The sequence below is a fragment of the Lissotriton helveticus genome, chromosome 7, assembly GCF_964261635.1.
Source record: "Lissotriton helveticus chromosome 7, aLisHel1.1, whole genome shotgun sequence".
Lineage (NCBI taxonomy): Eukaryota > Metazoa > Chordata > Amphibia > Caudata > Salamandridae > Lissotriton > Lissotriton helveticus.
The window spans coordinates 1,813,415,448-1,813,430,962 of NC_136068.1; positions in this window are offsets into that span (position 1 = coordinate 1,813,415,448).

The following is a 15,515-nucleotide window of genomic DNA, read 5'->3' on the forward strand; positions in this document are numbered from 1 at the left end:
GTTCGGACTGGACTGTTCCCATGAGGCACAGGGTCAGAGCTGATTTGCATATAGCCGGTGTCTAACCCAGGGTGGTGTGGAGTGCAAAAAAATGATGGATTTAGGCCTAGATCCTTGTACTGGGGTGAATGTATGACATTGTTCTACATTCTGTCCATCAACTGTGTTTTTTGCAATTTTCACCCCGAGTGGGCTGCGGATGCTCAGACGTGAGTCCCAGGCTCTCCACACCACTGCAGTCAAGCTATCCAGGCTGATGAAGACTGATAGCCAGAAACCTGTCCTTGGATGCTTGATTCCGGTCTGGGAAAGACATGGCTTGGTCGTTCGGACTGGACTGTTCCCATGAGGCACAGGGTCAGAGCTGATTTGCATATAGCCAGTGTCTAACCCAGGGTGGTGTGGAGTGCAAAAAAAACGATGGATTTAAGCCCAGATCCTTGTACTGGGGTGAATGTGTGACATTGTTCTTTATTCTGTCCATCAACTGTGTTTTTTGAAATTTTCACCCCGAGTGTGCTGGGGATGCTCAGACGTGAGTCCCAGGCTCTCCACACCACTGGAGTCAAGCTATCCAGGCTGATGAAGGCTGATAGCCAGAAACCGGTCCTTGGATGCTTGATTCCGGTCTGGGAAAGACATGGCTTGGTAGTTTGGACTGGACTGTTCCCATGAGGCACAGGGTCAGAGCTGATTTGCATATAGACAGTGTCTAACCCAGGGTGGTGTGGAGTGCAAAAAAACGATGGATTTAGGCCCAGATCCTTGTACTGGGGTGAATGTATGACATTGTTCTACATTCTGTCCATCAACTGTGTTGTTTGCAATTTTCACCCCGAGTGTGCTGGGGATGCTCAGACGTGAGTCCCAGGCTCTCCACACCACTGGAGTCAAGCTATCCAGGCAGATGAAGGCTGATAGCCAGAAACCAGTCCTTGGATGCTTGATTCTGGTCTGGGAAAGACATGGCTTGGTTGTTCGGACTGGACTTTTCCCATGAGGCACAGGGTCAGAGCTGATTTGCATACAGCCAGTGTCTAACCCAGGGTGGTGTGGAGTGCAAAAAAATGATGGATTTAGGCCCAGATCCTTGTACTGGGGTGAATGTATGACATTGTTCTACATTCTGTCCATCAACTGTGTTTTTTGCAATTTTCACCCCGAGTGTGCTGGGGATGCTCAGACGTGAGTCCCAGGCTCTCCACACCACTGGAGTCAAGCTATCCAGGCTGATGAAGGCTGATAGCCAGAAACCGGTCCTTGGATGCTTGATTCCAGTCTGGGAAAGACATGGCTTGGTAGTTCGGACTGGACTGTTCCCATGAGGCACAGGGTCAGAGCTGATTTGCATATAGCCAGTGTCTAACCCAGGGTGGTGTGGAGTGCAAAAAACGATGGATTTAGGCCCAGATCCTTGTACTGGGGTGAATGTATGACATTGTTCTACATTCTGTCCATCAACTGTGTTTTTTTGCAATTTTCACCCCAAGTGTGCTGGGGATGCTCAGACGTGAGTCCCAGGCTCTCCACACCACTGGAGTCAAGCTATCCAGGCTGATGAAGGCTGATAGCCAGAAACCGGTCCTTGGATGCTTGATTCCGGTCTGGGAAAGACATGGCTTGGTAGTTCGGACTGGACTGTTCCCATGAGGCACAGGGTCAGAGCTGATTTGCATATAGCCAGTGTCTAACCCAGGGTGGTGTGGAGTGAAAAAAAACGATGGATTTAGGCCCAGATCCTTGTACTGGGGTGAATGTATGACATTGTATTACATTCTGTCCATCAACTGTGTTTTTTGCAATTTTCACCCCGAGTGTGCTGCGGATGCTCAGACGTGAGTCCCAGGCTCTCCACACCACTGCAGTCAAGCTATCCAGGCTGATGAAGGCTGATAGCCAGAAACCGGTCCTTGGATGCTTGCTTCCGGTCTGGGAAAGACATGGCTTGGTAGTTCGGACTGGACTGTTCCCATGAGGCACAGGGTCAGAGCTGATTTGCATACAGCCAGTGTCTAACCCAGGGTGGTATGGAGTGCAAAAAACGATGGTTTTAGGCCCAGATCCTTGTACTGGGGTGAATGAATGACATTGTTCTACATTCTGTCCATCAACTGTGTTTTTTGCAATTTTCACCCCGAGTGTGCTGGGGATGCTCAGACGTGAGTCCCAGGTTCTCCACACCACTGCAGTCAAGCTATCCAGGCTGATGAAGGCTGATAGCCAGAAACCGGTCCTTGGATGCTTGATTCCGGTCTGGGAAAGACATGGCTTGGTAGTTTGGACTGGACTGTTCCCATGAGGCACAGGGTCAGAGCTGATTTGCATATAGACAGTGTCTAACCCAGGGTGGTGTGGAGTGCAAAAAAACGATGGATTTAGGCCCAGATCCTTGTACTGGGGTGAATGTATGACATTGTTCTACATTCTGTCCATCAACTGTGTTGTTTGCAATTTTCACCCCGAGTGTGCTGGGGATGCTCAGACGTGAGTCCCAGGCTCTCCACACCACTGGAGTCAAGCTATCCCGGCTGATGAAGGCTGATAGCCAGAAACCGTCCTTGGATGCTTGATTCCGGTCTGGGAAAGACATGGCTTGGTAGTTCGGACTGGACTGGTCCCATGAGGCACAGGGTCAGAGCTGATTTGCATATAGCCGGTGTCTAACCCAGGGTGGTGTGGAGTGCAAAAAAATGATGGATTTAGGCCTAGATCCTTGTACTGGGGTGAATGTATGACATTGTTCTACATTCTGTCCATCAACTGTGTTTTTTGCAATTTTCACCCCGAGTGGGCTGCGGATGCTCAGACGTGAGTCCCAGGCTCACCACACTACTGGAGTCAAGCTATCCAGGCTGATGAAGGCTGATAGCCAGAAACTGGTCCTTGGATGCTTGATTCCGGTCTGGGAAAGACATGGCTTGGTAGTTCGGACTGGACTGTTCCCATGAGGCACAGGGTCAGAGCTAATTTGCATACAGCCAGTGTCTAACCCAGGGTGGTATGGAGTGCAAAAAACGATGGTTTTAGGCCCAGATCCTTGTACTGGGGTGAATGAATGACATTGTTCTACATTCTGTCCATCAACTGTGTTTTTTGCAATTTTCACCCCGAGTGTGCTGGGGATGCTCAGACGTGAGTCCCAGGTTCTCCACACCACTGCAGTCAAGCTATCCAGGCTGATGAAGGCTGATAGCCAGAAACCGGTCCTTGGATGCTTGATTTCGGTCTGGGAAAGACATGGCTTGGTAGTTCGGACTGGACTGTTCCCATGAGGCACAGGGTCAGAGCTGATTTGCATATAGCCAGTGTCTAACCCAGGGTGGTGTGGAGTGCAAAAAAACGATGGATTTAGGCCCAGATCCTTGTACTGGGGTGAATGTGTGACATTGTTCTTTATTCTGTCCATCAACTGTGTTTTTTGCAATTTTCACCCCGAGTGTGCTGGGGATGCTCAGACGTGAGTCCCAGGCTCTCCACACCACTGGAGTCAAGCTATCCAGGCTGATGAAGGCTGATAGCCAGAAACCGGTCCTTGGATGCTTGATTCCGGTCTGGGAAAGACATGGCTTGGTAGTTTGGACTGGACTGTTCCCATGAGGCACAGGGTCAGAGCTGATTTGCATATAGCCAGTGTCTAACCCAGGGTGGTGTGGAGTGCAAAAAAACGATGGATTTAGGCCCAGATCCTTGTACTGGGGTGAATGTATGACATTGTTCTACATTCTGTCCATCAACTGTGTTGTTTGCAATTTTCACCCCGAGTGTGCTGGGGATGCTCAGACGTGAGTCCCAGGCTCTCCACACCACTGGAGTCAAGCTATCCCGGCTGATGAAGGCTGATAGCCAGAAACCGGTCCTTGGATGCTTGATTCTGGTCAGGGAAAGACATGGCTTGGTAGTTCGGACTGGACTGTTCCCATGAGGCACAGGGTCAGAGCTGATTTGCATATAGCCGGTGTCTAACCCAGGGTGGTGTGGAGTGCAAAAAAATGATGGATTTAGGCCTAGATCCTTGCACTGGGGTGAATGTATGACATTGTTCTACATTCTGTCCATCAACTGTGTTTTTTGCAATTTTCACCCCGAGTGGGCTGCGGATGCTCAGACGTGAGTCCCAGGCTCACCACAATACTGGAGTCAAGCTATCCAGGCTGATGAAGGCTGATAGCCAGAAACTGGTCCTTGGATGCTTGATTCCGGTCTGGGAAAGACATGGCTTGGTAGTTCGGACTGGACTGTTCCCATGAGGCACAGGGTCAGAGCTGATTTGCATATAGCCAGTGTCTAACCCAGGGTGGTGTGGAGTGCAAAAAACGATGGATTTTGGCCCAGATCCTTGCACTGGGGTGAATGTATGACATTGTTATACATTCTGTCCATCAACTGTGTTTTTTGCAGTTTTCACCCCGAGTGTGCTGTGGATGCTCAGACGTGAGTCCCAGGCTCTCCACACCACTGCAGTCAAGCTATCCAGGCTGATGTAGACTGATAGCCAGAAACCTGTCCTTGGATGCTTGATTCCGGTCTGGGAAAGACATGGCTTGGTAGTTCGGACTGGACTGTTCCCATGAGGCACAGGGTCAGAGCTGATTTGCATATAGCCAGTGTCTAACCCAGGGTGGTGTGGAGTGCAAAAAAAACGATGGATTTAAGCCCAGATCCTTGTACTGGGGTGAATGTATGACATCGTTCTACATTCTGTCCATCAACTGTGTTTTTTGCAATTTTAATCCCGAGTATGCTGGGGATGCTCAGACGTGAGTCCCAGGCTCTCCACACCACTGGAGTCAAGCTATCCAGGCTGATGAAGGCTGAATAGCCAGAAACCGGTCCTTGGATGCTTGATTCCGGTCTGGGAAAGACATGGCTTGGTAGTTCGGACTGGACTGTTCCCATGAGGCACAGGGTCAGAGCTGATTTGCATATAGCCAGTGTCTAACCCAGGGTGGTGTGGAGTGCAAAAAAACGATGGATTTAGGCCCAGATCCTTGTACTGGGGTGAATGTATGACATTGTTCTACATTCTGTCCATCAACTGTGTTTTTTGCAATTTTCACCCCGAGTGTGCTGGGGATGCTCAGACGTGAGTCCCAGGCTCTCCACACCACTGGAGTCAAGCTATCCAGGCTGATGAAGGCTGATAGCCAGAAACCAGTCCTTGGATGCTTGATTCTGGTCTGGGAAAGACATGGCTTGGTTGTTCGGACTGGACTTTTCCCATGAGGCACAGGGTCAGAGCTGATTTGCATACAGCCAGTGTCTAACCCAGGGTGGTGTGGAGTGCAAAAAAATGATGGATTTAGGCCCAGATCCTTGTACTGGGGTGAATGTATGACATTGTTCTACATTCTGTCCATCAACTGTGTTTTTTGCAATTTTCACCCCGAGTGTGCTGGGGATGCTCAGACGTGAGTCCCAGGCTCTCCACACCACTGGAGTCAAGCTATCCAGGCTGATGAAGGCTGATAGCCAGAAACCGGTCCTTGGATGCTTGATTCCAGTCTGGGAAAGAAATGGCTTGGTAGTTCGGACTGGACTGTTCCCATGAGGCACAGGGTCAGAGCTGATTTGCATACAGCCAGTGTCTAACCCAGGGTGGTATGGAGTGCAAAAAACGATGGTTTTAGGCCCAGATCCTTGTACTGGGGTGAATGAATGACATTGTTCTACATTCTGTCCATCAACTGTGTTTTTTGCAATTTTCACCCCGAGTGTGCTGGGGATGCTCAGACGTGAGTCCCAGGCTCTCCACACCACTGGAGTCAAGCTATCCAGGCTGATGAAGGCTGATAGCCAGAAACCAGTCCTTGGATGCTTGATTCTGGTCTGGGAAAGACATGGCTTGGTTGTTCGGACTGGACTTTTCCCATGAGGCACAGGGTCAGAGCTGATTTGCATACAGCCAGTGTCTAACCCAGGGTGGTGTGGAGTGCAAAAAAATGATGGATTTAGGCCCAGATCCTTGTACTGGGGTGAATGTATGACATTGTTCTACATTCTGTCCATCAACTGTGTTTTTTGCAATTTTCACCCCGAGTGTGCTGGGGATGCTCAGACGTGAGTCCCAGGCTCTCCACACCACTGGAGTCAAGCTATCCAGGCTGATGAAGGCTGATAGCCAGAAACCGGTCCTTGGATGCTTGATTCCAGTCTGGGAAAGACATGGCTTGGTAGTTCGGACTGGACTGTTCCCATGAGGCACAGGGTCAGAGCTGATTTGCATACAGCCAGTGTCTAACCCAGGGTGGTATGGAGTGCAAAAAACGATGGTTTTAGGCCCAGATCCTTGTACTGGGGTGAATGAATGACATTGTTCTACATTCTGTCCATCAACTGTGTTTTTTGCAATTTTCACCCCGAGTGTGCTGGGGATGCTCAGACGTGAGTCCCAGGTTCTCCACACCACGGCAGTCAAGCTATCCAGGCTGATGAAGGCTGATAGCCAGAAACCGGTCCTTGGATGCTTGATTCCGGTCTGGGAAAGACATGGCTTGGTAGTTCGGACTGGACTGTTCCCATGAGGCACAGGGTCAGAGCTGATTTGCATATAGCCAGTGTCTAACCCAGGGTGGTGTGGAGTGCAAATAAACGATGGATTTAGGCCCAGATCCTTGTACTGGGGTGAATGTGTGACATTGTTCTTTATTCTGTCCATCAACTGTGTTTTTTGCAATTTTCACCCTGAGTGTGCTGGGGATGCTCAGACGTGAGTCCCAGGCTCTCCACACCACTGGAGTCAAGCTATCCAGGCTGATGAAGGCTGATAGCCAGAAACCGGTCCTTGGATGCTTGATTCCGGTCTGGGAAAGACATGGCTTGGTAGTTTGGACTGGACTGTTCCCATGAGGCACAGGGTCAGAGCTGATTTGCATATAGCCAGTGTCTAACCAAGGGTGGTGTGGAGTGCAAAAAAACGATGGATTTAGGCCCAGATCCTTGTACTGGGGTGAATGTATGACATTGTTCTACATTCTGTCCATCAACTGTGTTGTTTGCAAATTTCACCCCGAGTGTGCTGGGGATGCTCAGACGTGAGTCCCAGGCTCTCCACACCACTGGAGTCAAGCTATCCCGGCTGATGAAGGCTGATAGCCAGAAACCGGTCCTTGGATGCTTGATTCCGGTCTGGGAAAGACATGGCTTGGTAGTTCGGACTGGACTGTTCCCATGAGGCACAGGGTCAGAGCTGATTTGCATATAGCCGGTGTCTAACCCAGGGTGGTGTGGAGTGCAAAAAAATGATGGATTTAGGCCTAGATCCTTGTACTGGGGTGAATGTATGACATTGTTCTACATTCTGTCCATCAACTGTGTTTTTTGCAATTTTCACCCCGAGTGGGCTGCGGATGCTCAGACGTGAGTCCCAGGCTCACCACACTACTGGAGTCAAGCTATCCAGGCTGATGAAGGCTGATAGCCAGAAACTGGTCCTTGGATGCTTGATTCAGGTCTGGGAAAGACATGGCTTGGTAGTTCGGACTGGACTGTTCCCATGAGGCACAGGGTCAGAGCTGATTTGCATATAGCCAGTGTCTAACCCAGGGTGGTGTGGAGTGCAAAAAACGATGGATTTTGGCCCAGATCCTTGCACTGGGGTGAATGTATGACATTGTTATACATTCTGTCCATCAACTGTGTTTTTTGCAGTTTTCACCCCGAGTGTGCTGTGGATGCTCAGACGTGAGTCCCAGGCTCTCCACACCACTGCAGTCAAGCTATCCAGGCTGATGAAGACTGATAGCCAGAAACCTGTCCTTGGATGCTTGATTCCGGTCTGGGAAAGACATGGCTTGGTCGTTCGGACTGGACTGTTCCCATGAGGCACAGGGTCAGAGCTGATTTGCATATAGCCAGTGTCTAACCCAGGGTGGTGTGGAGTGCAAAAAAAACGATGGATTTAAGCCCAGATCCTTGTACTGGGGTGAATGTGTGACATTGTTCTTTATTCTGTCCATCAACTGTGTTTTTTGCAATTTTCACCCCGAGTGTGCTGGGGATGCTCAGACGTGAGTCCCAGGCTCTCCACACCACTGGAGTCAAGCTATCCAGGCTGATGAAGGCTGATAGCCAGAAACCGGTCCTTGGATGCTTGATTCCGGTCTGGGAAAGACATGGCTTGGTAGTTTGGACTGGACTGTTCCCATGAGGCACAGGGTCAGAGCTGATTTGCATATAGACAGTGTCTAACCCAGGGTGGTGTGGAGTGCAAAAAAACGATGGATTTAGGCCCAGATCCTTGTACTGGGGTGAATGTATGACATTGTTCTACATTCTGTCCATCAACTGTGTTGTTTGCAATTTTCACCCCGAGTGTGCTGGGGATGCTCAGACGTGAGTCCCAGGCTCTCCACACCACTGGAGTCAAGCTATCCAGGCAGATGAAGGCTGATAGCCAGAAACCAGTCCTTGGATGCTTGATTCTGGTCTGGGAAAGACATGGCTTGGTTGTTCGGACTGGACTTTTCCCATGAGGCACAGGGTCAGAGCTGATTTGCATACAGCCAGTGTCTAACCCAGGGTGGTGTGGAGTGCAAAAAAATGATGGATTTAGGCCCAGATCCTTGTACTGGGGTGAATGTATGACATTGTTCTACATTCTGTCCATCAACTGTGTTTTTTGCAATTTTCACCCCGAGTGTGCTGGGGATGCTCAGACGTGAGTCCCAGGCTCTCCACACCACTGGAGTCAAGCTATCCAGGCTGATGAAGGCTGATAGCCAGAAACCGGTCCTTGGATGCTTGATTCCAGTCTGGGAAAGACATGGCTTGGTAGTTCGGACTGGACTGTTCCCATGAGGCACAGGGTCAGAGCTGATTTGCATATAGCCAGTGTCTAACCCAGGGTGGTGTGGAGTGCAAAAAACGATGGATTTAGGCCCAGATCCTTGTACTGGGGTGAATGTATGACATTGTTCTACATTCTGTCCATCAACTGTGTTTTTTTGCAATTTTCACCCCAAGTGTGCTGGGGATGCTCAGACGTGAGTCCCAGGCTCTCCACACCACTGGAGTCAAGCTATCCAGGCTGATGAAGGCTGATAGCCAGAAACCGGTCCTTGGATGCTTGATTCCGGTCTGGGAAAGACATGGCTTGGTAGTTCGGACTGGACTGTTCCCATGAGGCACAGGGTCAGAGCTGATTTGCATATAGCCAGTGTCTAACCCAGGGTGGTGTGGAGTGAAAAAAAACGATGGATTTAGGCCCAGATCCTTGTACTGGGGTGAATGTATGACATTGTATTACATTCTGTCCATCAACTGTGTTTTTTGCAATTTTCACCCCGAGTGTGCTGCGGATGCTCAGACGTGAGTCCCAGGCTCTCCACACCACTGCAGTCAAGCTATCCAGGCTGATGAAGGCTGATAGCCAGAAACCGGTCCTTGGATGCTTGCTTCCGGTCTGGGAAAGACATGGCTTGGTAGTTCGGACTGGACTGTTCCCATGAGGCACAGGGTCAGAGCTGATTTGCATACAGCCAGTGTCTAACCCAGGGTGGTATGGAGTGCAAAAAACGATGGTTTTAGGCCCAGATCCTTGTACTGGGGTGAATGAATGACATTGTTCTACATTCTGTCCATCAACTGTGTTTTTTGCAATTTTCACCCCGAGTGTGCTGGGGATGCTCAGACGTGAGTCCCAGGTTCTCCACACCACTGCAGTCAAGCTATCCAGGCTGATGAAGGCTGATAGCCAGAAACCGGTCCTTGGATGCTTGATTCCGGTCTGGGAAAGACATGGCTTGGTAGTTTGGACTGGACTGTTCCCATGAGGCACAGGGTCAGAGCTGATTTGCATATAGACAGTGTCTAACCCAGGGTGGTGTGGAGTGCAAAAAAACGATGGATTTAGGCCCAGATCCTTGTACTGGGGTGAATGTATGACATTGTTCTACATTCTGTCCATCAACTGTGTTGTTTGCAATTTTCACCCCGAGTGTGCTGGGGATGCTCAGACGTGAGTCCCAGGCTCTCCACACCACTGGAGTCAAGCTATCCCGGCTGATGAAGGCTGATAGCCAGAAACCGTCCTTGGATGCTTGATTCCGGTCTGGGAAAGACATGGCTTGGTAGTTCGGACTGGACTGGTCCCATGAGGCACAGGGTCAGAGCTGATTTGCATATAGCCGGTGTCTAACCCAGGGTGGTGTGGAGTGCAAAAAAATGATGGATTTAGGCCTAGATCCTTGTACTGGGGTGAATGTATGACATTGTTCTACATTCTGTCCATCAACTGTGTTTTTTGCAATTTTCACCCCGAGTGGGCTGCGGATGCTCAGACGTGAGTCCCAGGCTCACCACACTACTGGAGTCAAGCTATCCAGGCTGATGAAGGCTGATAGCCAGAAACTGGTCCTTGGATGCTTGATTCCGGTCTGGGAAAGACATGGCTTGGTAGTTCGGACTGGACTGTTCCCATGAGGCACAGGGTCAGAGCTGATTTGCATATAGCCAGTGTCTAACTCAGGGTGGTGTGGAGTGCAAAAAACGATGGATTTTGGCCCAGATCCTTGCACTGGGGTGAATGTATGACATTGTTATACATTCTGTCCATCAACTGTGTTTTTTGCAGTTTTCACCCCGAGTGTGCTGTGGATGCTCAGACGTGAGTCCCAGGCTCTCCACACCACTGCAGTCAAGCTATCCAGGCTGATGAAGACTGATAGCCAGAAGCCTGTCCTTGGATGCTTGATTCCGGTCTGGGAAAGACATGGCTTGGTAGTTCGGACTGGACTGTTCCCATGAGGCACAGGGTCAGAGCTGATTTGCATATAGCCAGTGTCTAACCCAGGGTGGTGTGGAGTGCAAAAAAAATGATGGATTTAAGCCCAGATGCTTGTACTGGGGTGAATGTATGACATCGTTCTACATTCTGTCCATCAACTGTGTTTTTTGCAATTTTAATCCCGAGTATGCTGGGGATGCTCAGACGTGAGTCCCAGGCTCTCCACACCACTGGAGTCAAGCTATCCAGGGTGATGAAGGCTGAATAGCCAGAAACCGGTCCTTGGATGCTTGATTCCGGTCTGGGAAAGACATGGCTTGGTAGTTCGGACTGGACTGTTCCAATGAGGCACAGGGTCAGAGCTGATTTGCATATAGCCAGTGTCTAACCCAGGGTGGTGTGGAGTGCAAAAAAACGATGGATTTAGGCCCAGATCCTTGTACTGGGGTGAATGTATGACATTGTTCTACATTCTGTCCATCAACTGTGTTTTTTGCAATTTTCACCCCGAGTGTGCTGGGGAAGCTCAGACGTGAGTCCCAGGCTCTCCACACCACTGGAGTCAAGCTATCCAGGCTGATGAAGGCTGATAGCCAGAAACCAGTCCTTGGATGCTTGATTCTGGTCTGGGAAAGACATGGCTTGGTTGTTCGGACTGGACTTTTCCCATGAGGCACAGGGTCAGAGCTGATTTGCATACAGCCAGTGTCTAACCCAGGGTGGTGTGGAGTGCAAAAAAACGATGGATTTAGGCCCAGATCCTTGTACTGGGGTGAATGTATGACATTGTTCTACATTCTGTCCATCAACTGTGTTTTTTGCAATTTTCACCCCGAGTGTGCTGGGGATGCTCAGACGTGAGTCCCAGGCTCTCCACACCACTGGAGTCAAGCTATCCAGGCTGATGAAGGCTGATAGCCAGAAACCGGTCCTTGGATGCTTGATTCCAGTCTGGGAAAGACATGGCTTGGTAGTTCGGACTGGACTGTTCCCATGAGGCACAGGGTCAGAGCTGATTTGCATATAGCCAGTGTCTAACCCAGGGTGGTGTGGAGTGCAAAAAACGATGGATTTAGGCCCAGATCCTTGTACTGGGGTGAATGTATGACATTGTTCTACATTCTGTCCATCAACTGTGTTTTTTTGCAATTTTCACCCCAAGTGTGCTGGGGATGCTCAGACGTGAGTTCCAGGCTCTCCACACCACTGGAGTCAAGCTATCCAGGCTGATGAAGGCTGATAGCCAGAAACCGGTCCTTGGATGCTTGATTCCGGTCTGGGAAAGACATGGCTTGGTAGTTCGGACTGGACTGTTCCCATGAGGCACAGGGTCAGAGCTGATTTTCATATAGCCAGTGTCTAACCCAGGGTGGTGTGGAGTGAAAAAAAACGATGGATTTAGGCCCAGATCCTTGTACTGGGGTGAATGTATGACATTGTTCTACATTCTGTCCATCAACTGTGTTTTTTGCAATTTTCACCCCGAGTGTGCTGCGGATGCTCAGACGTGAGTCCCAGGCTCTCCACACCACTAGAGTCAAGCTATCCAGGATGATGAAGGCTGATAGCCAGAAACCGGTCCTTGGATGCTTGATTCTGGTCTGGGAAAGACATGGCTTGGTAGTTCGGACTGGACTGTTCCCATGAGGCACAGGGTCAGAGCTGATTTGTATATAGCCAGTGTCTAACCCAGGGTGGTGTGGAGTGCAAAAAAACGATGGATTTAGGCCCAGATCCTTGTACTGAGGTGAATGTTTGACATTGTTCTACATTCTGTCCATCAACTGTTTTTTTTGCAATTTTCACCCCGAGTTTGCTGGAGATGCTCAGACGTGAGTCCCAGGCTCTCCACACCACTGGAGTCAAGCTATCCAGGCTGATGAAGGCTGATAGCCAGCAACCGGTCCTTGGATGCTTGATTCCGGTCTGGGAAAGACATGGCTTGGTAGCTCGGACTGGACTGTTCCCATGAGGCACAGGGTCAGAGCTGATTTGCATATAGCCAGTGTCTAACCCAGGGTGGTATGGAGTGCAAAAAACGATGGTTTTAGGCCCAGATCCTTGTACTGGGGTGAATGAATGACATTGTTCTACATTCTGTCCATCAACTGTGTTTTTTGCAATTTTCACCCCGAGTGTGCTGGGGATGCTCAGACGTGAGTCCCAGGTTCTCCACACCACTGCAGTCAAGCTATCCAGGCTGATGAAGGCTGATAGCCAGAAACCGGTCCTTGGATGCTTGATTCCGGTCTGGGAAAGACATGGCTTGGTAGTTCGGACTGGACTGTTCCCATGAGGCACAGGGTCAGAGCTGATTTGCATATAGCCAGTGTCTAACCCAGGGTGGTGTGGAGTGCAAAAAAACGATGGATTTAGGCCCAGATCCTTGTACTGGGGTGAATGTGTGACATTGTTCTTTATTCTGTCCATCAACTGTGTTTTTTGCAATTTTCACCCCGAGTGTGCTGGGGATGCTCAGACGTGAGTCCCAGGCTCTCCACACCACTGGAGTCAAGCTATCCAGGCTGATGAAGGCTGATAGCCAGAAACCGGTCCTTGGATGCTTGATTCCGGTCTGGGAAAGACATGGCTTGGTAGTTTGGACTGGACTGTTCCCATGAGGCACAGGGTCAGAGCTGATTTGCACATAGACAGTGTCTAACCCAGGGTGGTGTGGAGTGCAAAAAAACGATGGATTTAGGCCCAGATCCTTGTACTGGGGTGAATGTATGACATTGTTCTACATTCTGTCCATCAACTGTGTTGTTTGCAATTTTCACCCTGAGTGTGCTGGGAAATGCTCAGACGTGAGTCCCAGGCTCTCCACACCACTGGAGTCAAGCTATCCCGGCTGATGAAGGCTGATAGCCAGAAACCGGTCCTTGGATGCTTGATTCCGGTCTGGGAAAGACATGGCTTGGTAGTTCGGACTGGACTGGTCCCATGAGGCACAGGGTCAGAGCTGATTTGCATATAGCCCGTGTCTAACCCAGGGTGGTGTGGAGTGCAAAAAAATGATGGATTTAGGCCTAGATCCTTGTACTGGGGTGAATGTATGACATTGTTCTACATTCTGTCCATCAACTGTGTTTTTTGCAATTTTCACCCCGAGTGGGCTGCGGATGCTCAGACGTGAGTCCCAGGCTCACCACACTACTGGAGTCAAGCTATCCAGGCTGATGAAGGCTGATAGCCAGAAACTGGTCCTTGGATGCTTGATTCCGGTCTGGGAAAGACATGGCTTGGTAGTTCGGACTGGACTGTTCCCATGAGGCACAGGGTCAGAGCTGATTTGCATATAGCCAGTGTCTAACTCAGGGTGGTGTGGAGTGCAAAAAACGATGGATTTTGGCCCAGATCCTTGCACTGGGGTGAATGTATGACATTGTTATACATTCTGTCCATCAACTGTGTTTTTTGCAGTTTTCACCCCGAGTGTGCTGTGGATGCTCAGACGTGAGTCCCAGGCTCTCCACACCACTGCAGTCAAGCTATCCAGGCTGATGAAGACTGATAGCCAGAAACCTGTCCTTGGATGCTTGATTCCGGTCTGGGAAAGACATGGCTTGGTAGTTCGGACTGGACTGTTCCCATGAGGCACAGGGTCAGAGCTGATTTGCATATAGCCAGTGTCTAACCCAGGGTGGTGTGGAGTGCAAAAAAACCGATGGATTTAAGCCCAGATGCTTGTACTGGGGTGAATGTATGACATCGTTCTACATTCTGTCCATCAACTGTGTTTTTTGCAATTTTAATCCCGAGTATGCTGGGGATGCTCAGACGTGAGTCCCAGGCTCTCCACACCACTGGAGTCAAGCTATCCAGGCTGATGAAGGCTGAATAGCCAGAAACCGGTCCTTGGATGCTTGATTGCGGTCTGGGAAAGACATGGCTTGGTAGTTCGGACTGGACTGTTCCAATGAGGCACAGGGTCAGAGCTGATTTGCATATAGCCAGTGTCTAACCCAGGGTGGTGTGGAGTGCAAAAAAACGATGGATTTAGGCCCAGATCCTTGTACTGGGGTGAATGTATGACATTGTTCTACATTCTGTCCATCAACTGTGTTTTTTGCAATTTTCACCCCGAGTGTGCTGGGGATGCTCAGACGTGAGTCCCAGGCTCTCCACACCACTGGAGTCAAGCTATCCAGGCTGATGAAGGCTGATAGCCAGAAACCAGTCCTTGGATGCTTGATTCTGGTCTGGGAAAGACATGGCTTGGTTGTTCGGACTGGACTTTTCCCATGAGGCACAGGGTCAGAGCTGATTTGCATACAGCCAGTGTCTAACCCAGGGTGGTGTGGAGTGCAAAAAAACGATGGATTTAGGCCCAGATCCTTGTACTGGGGTGAATGTATGACATTGTTCTACATTCTGTCCATCAACTGTGTTTTTTGCAATTTTCACCCCGAGTGTGCTGGGGATGCTCAGACGTGAGTCCCAGGCTCTCCACACCACTGGAGTCAAGCTATCCAGGCTGATGAAGGCTTATAGCCAGAAACCGGTCCTTGGATGCTTGATTCCAGTCTGGGAAAGACATGGCTTGGTAGTTCGGACTGGACTGTTCCCATGAGGCACAGGGTCAGAGCTGATTTGCATATAGCCAGTGTCTAACCCAGGGTGGTGTGGAGTGCAAAAAAACGATGGATTTAGGCCCAGATCCTTGTACTGGGGTGAATGTATGACATTGTTCTACATTCTGTCCATCAACTGTGTTGTTTGCAATTTTCACCCCGAGTGTGCTGGGGATGCTCAGACGTGAGTCCCAGGCTCTCCACACCACTGGAGTCAA